The following is a 4572-nucleotide window of genomic DNA, read 5'->3' on the forward strand; positions in this document are numbered from 1 at the left end:
AATAGCTGATATTTTATAGCACTATTTATTTCAGAGTGGTTTGTTATCCAGTAATAGACATCTGGAACCAAGCCAAGACCAAGAAAACTCTTTCCCTTCCTGCTGACTCCAACCCAGATGTGGCAGAGATCCAGCCTCCACAATGCAGGTGACAGCTCCCAGGATGACAGAGCCGCTGGGGGAAAGGACCTGGGTCCCGAGGGATCACATGGAGCACTGCTGCCAGAGGATAAGACAAACTTACCTCGCGGGGTATATGTGAGAGAGGAACACTTGTCTTGAGCCTTTAAGCCAGCAGTCCCCAAACTTTTTGGCACCAGATACCAGTTTCATGGAAGACAATTTTTCCACAGACCAGAGGAGATGAGGGGGATGGTTTCAGGATGATTCAAGCATATTATATTTATTGTGTACTTTATTTCTGATCTAATGCCACACTGATCCGAAAGGAGGTAACTCTCTGCAGCTCAGAGGTTGGGGACCCCTGCCTTAAGCCAAACAAACAATACATGCTGTACACGTGAAACCAACACAACATTGTTCATCAACTGTACTCCAATATGAAACAAACAATACAAAGATACAGCAGTGAGCAAGGCACACGGCGTCTGGGGAAGAGGATGGAGGGAGGGGTCACAAGGACAGATCAAACCCCGCGAGAGAATACAATTGGTTATTAAATGATAGTTGTAATCAGTTCTTTGCAGAGATATACAGGGAGCTGGGCTCTTGCCCAGTGTGGGTGGACAAGCAAGGTAGCCCTGAGGAAATGATGCTGCTTTGAGTAGAAATTAAGTAGAAAGATGGAGAGGGAAGAGAGCAAGACTGCTATGGCACCAAAAGTGGGTGGAACATGTACAAGGGCTCTGAGTCAGGAAAGGAGATGGTGAGTTTGAGGAACTGGAAAAAATAAAAACCACCGTGGGCCTCATGGGTCAGGCTGAGGATTTCAAATCTGACCTCTAAGAAATACGAATTCACGGGATAGTTCCAGCAGAGAGTGACTTGATTGGATCAGCCTCTGGAAGCCAAGGGGAAGACACGGGGGCAGGGAGACCAGTGGGAGGTAGATGAAGACGCTGCCTATGGTGGGGACTGTGGGGAGAAGTGATTGGGTCTGATGGATATTTGGCAGGTGGCTGGTAGGACTTGGAGTGTAGGGGGAGATGGTTGCGAGAGAGACGAGTCAAGGATGAAACACCAATAAAATGATGTCTGGTCTATAAGTAAAGTTATGACGTCATGGCCGGAGGAAACCTAGGCAGGGCCAAGTCCAAAGGTAGCTCAGATCAGGAGAACGGGGATTGGACTTGTTGCTGGGTGCCTTTGAGCAAGCCATTTCCTCCATCTTTATAAATTGTCTATAACATGAAAACAACTTACTACACAGAACAGCTTTTGTGTAAGGACAATGGCTGCCTTCATTCACCCCAAAACACTTAGTGAGTGGTGCCTGTGATGTGCAGTAAGCAAGATAAACACATAAAGTACATGGTGTGCTAGTGACAGTGCCGCGGAGAGCAAATAAAGTCGGGAAAGGAGACAGAAGGCAGAAGCAAAGTTTTAGATAAGATGTTTAAGGCATACACTCACGAACAGGGTGTCCAGGTTCTATGGAACCTGAGGGAGGCTTTCCTCTGGAAAATAAACATTAAAACATCTTAGTTTTTCAAATTTCACAAAACACATGGCTCTATGAATAGACCTCTAGGGCGTAGAAGGGGTAGGTGTGAGTAAGGGGGCCCAGAGCATAGGCATCAAGAGTTTTCTCAGTAATTCCACCTCTGCTCATGAGTAACAGAGCGGTAGGAAGGGTGGAGGGTGACTGTGGGTGTCGCCAAAAGAACTTGCTTTATGTGACTTACAGTAAGTCACTCAACTACTCTGTCACCCAATTTCCTGAACTGTAAATGTCCTTATAAGGTTGTAAGGAGTAAATAAAGGCATGTAAATCTAATTTCTAGCTCACCGTAATACTTGGTAGCTAATTATTTTAATTTTTATTTCTATCTGACACAGAGGGAGAACCATGGTCTCGGCTGTGGGAAGTGACCAAAATAAAAGGAGGATTATGAGCCCCACACTGCCTGTGAAGGCTGGGGTCAGTGGCTGCAGGAGGTGCACACCGTGTGCGTGGTTTTGACCTGTGGAACTGGTGTGTGGCAATGACCCTCATGTGCTGCCTTCTGGAGAACAGCCTTAGGGAGACCACACATCGAATGAAGTCCTAGCTGCCCCTAGGCACTTGAATGCATGACCAAGATGAACAGAAAGAGGGGAGGCTGAGCACACGGCTAACATTGCACAATAGTCGTCCTCTGTACAAAGATTACAACTGTCTCCCAAGCCTTCTCTCTCCTGTAAACAAGGGCAACTCTTAAGGAAAAACTGATTGCGTGGCTGCAGGAGAGGAGGCAACAGTCGCAAACAATAAAATCGTTGCAGTGGGTGTTGGACAAGTAGGTATGGCATGTGCCAGCAGCATTCTGGGAAAGTCCCTGGCTGATGAACTTGCCCTTGTGGATGCTTGGACATGCATCTGCAGTATGGGAACATCTTTCTTCAGACACTTAAAATTGTGGCAGAGAACAGTCACCCCCTGTGACTATGGGGATAACTGCAGGAGTCCACCAGCGAGAGAGAGAGAGTCATCTCAGTCCGGTGCAGGGGAATGTTTTCTTCAAATTCATTATTCCTGCGATCATCGAGTACAGTCCCAATTGCATCATAACTGTGGCTTCCAACCCAGTGAATATCCTCATATATATTACCTGGAAACTAAGTGGATGACTCAAGCACCATGTGATTGAAAGTGGGTGTCAAAGGTTTCACTATTTTATGGCTGAAAACTTGGCATTCATTCCAGCAGCTGTCATGGATGGATTTGGGAAGAACACGGCGACTCAAGTGTAGCTGTTTGGAGTAGAATATATGTGGCCAGCATTTCTGTTTGGGAACTGAGCCCAGAAATGGGAAAGAACAATAATAGTGAAAACTGGAAGGAAGTATGTAAGGTGATCGGAGAAGGCAATGGCACTCCACTCCAGTACTCTTGCCTGGAGAGTCATGGATGGAGGAGCCTGGTGGGCTGTGGTCCATGGGGTCGCTAAGAGTTGGACACGACTGAGCAACTTCACTTTCACTTTTCTTTTCATGCAGAAGGAAATGGCAACCCACTCCAGTGTTCTTGCCTGGAGAATCCCAGGGATGGGGGAGCCTGGTGGGCTGCCGTCTATGGGGTCGCACAGAGTCGGAGACGACTGAAGCGACTTAGCAGCAGCAGCAGCAGCAGCATGTAAGATGGTAGTGGAAAGTGCCTGTGAAATCACCAAGCTAAAAGGGTAACCAACTGGTCTGTTGGATGACATGTGACTGATCTCATTGAATCCATGGTGAAAAATCTATCCAGGATTCATCTGGTGTCACAATGGGGAGTGGGATGCGTAGCATTTAGAATGAAATCTTCCTCAATCGTCCGCGTGTCCTTAATGCTCAGGGGTTAACCAGTGTTATTAACCAAAAGCTGAAGGCTGATAAGGTTGCTCAACTCAAGAAAAGTGCAGATACACCGAGGGACATCCAGAAGGACCTGTAAGGCCTGTGGCTTCTGGGTTCTAAGCTGTAGAAATTTTAAAACTCCTATATGAGGGAATTCCCTGGTTGCCCCATGTTTCAGACTCTGTGCTTCCACTGCAGAGATCACGAATTCGATTCTGGGTCAGGGAACTAAGATCCTTCATACTGCGGGGAGTGGCCAGAACATAAAAATAAAAATAGAAACAAAAACACTCCAATGTGATTATCCATGAGCCTTTGGTTTTCATCCATGTATATGGATCACAGTTTGCTTTTTCTCTTCCTAGATGTGTGAATTTGGGCTCAAAGAATCAAAGGCCGTGCTTGTGGTTTAATATTTGCAATAGGCGCCCTTGCTCTAGGAGTATTAACTATCAAATTAAAAAATAAAAAGCAAGATGGAAGGAGAGAAAGAAAGGATGGAGGCTGGGAGCTTGGGCAGGTCTGGATTCCAGTCCTGCCTCTGCCTCTGCCAACCTGTGGGCATGGCTGGTGGCTTCATCTGCTCGAGCTGCCGCTTCCTCAGCTGTCACACAGCAGGACGGTCCTGACAATGCTGGGCGGAAGGGTTGTGATGACAAAAAGTGCAGACACTCCCAGAGCGAGGGGTCGCTGTTCCTGCCCCTCCTCCTCCCAGTCAGATGCACACTCTGAGACCTGCACCAGGAGGAGACACGTCTATGACTGCAGCCTTGGGCACCTGGTGCCTGAAAGTTCTCCAAGGCCCTGGGTGCACGGCTGTCACAGCATACGCTCTCAGCCATGTCACAAAGCAAGCCTGGCTCGCGGTGGGTGCCGGTGACGTTCGATGACCTAAAACAACGAAACCCATAATCAGAGGGTGCACCGACTTGGCTGCTGTGGGTTTGTTTGCCCACGCACGAGGCACAATCATTTCGCTTGGAGTTGCATCGGCCGTTAGCCCTCAAGTTCTGTTGCTAAGAGATTATGAACCAAATGATGTTTCCAAAAAATAACCACTACAGGATGTTTCAG

General features: G+C 47.5%; 1 pseudogene; it reads left to right on the forward strand.

Annotated features, from left to right (window-relative positions):
- Nucleotides 1-2376: 2376 nt before the first annotated feature.
- On the forward strand, nucleotides 2377-3595 carry LOC128044968 (L-lactate dehydrogenase B chain-like; annotated as a pseudogene).
- The last annotated feature ends 977 nt before the right edge of the window (nucleotides 3596-4572 follow it).

This window comes from Budorcas taxicolor, chromosome 3 (assembly GCF_023091745.1).
Source record: "Budorcas taxicolor isolate Tak-1 chromosome 3, Takin1.1, whole genome shotgun sequence".
Lineage (NCBI taxonomy): Eukaryota > Metazoa > Chordata > Mammalia > Artiodactyla > Bovidae > Budorcas > Budorcas taxicolor.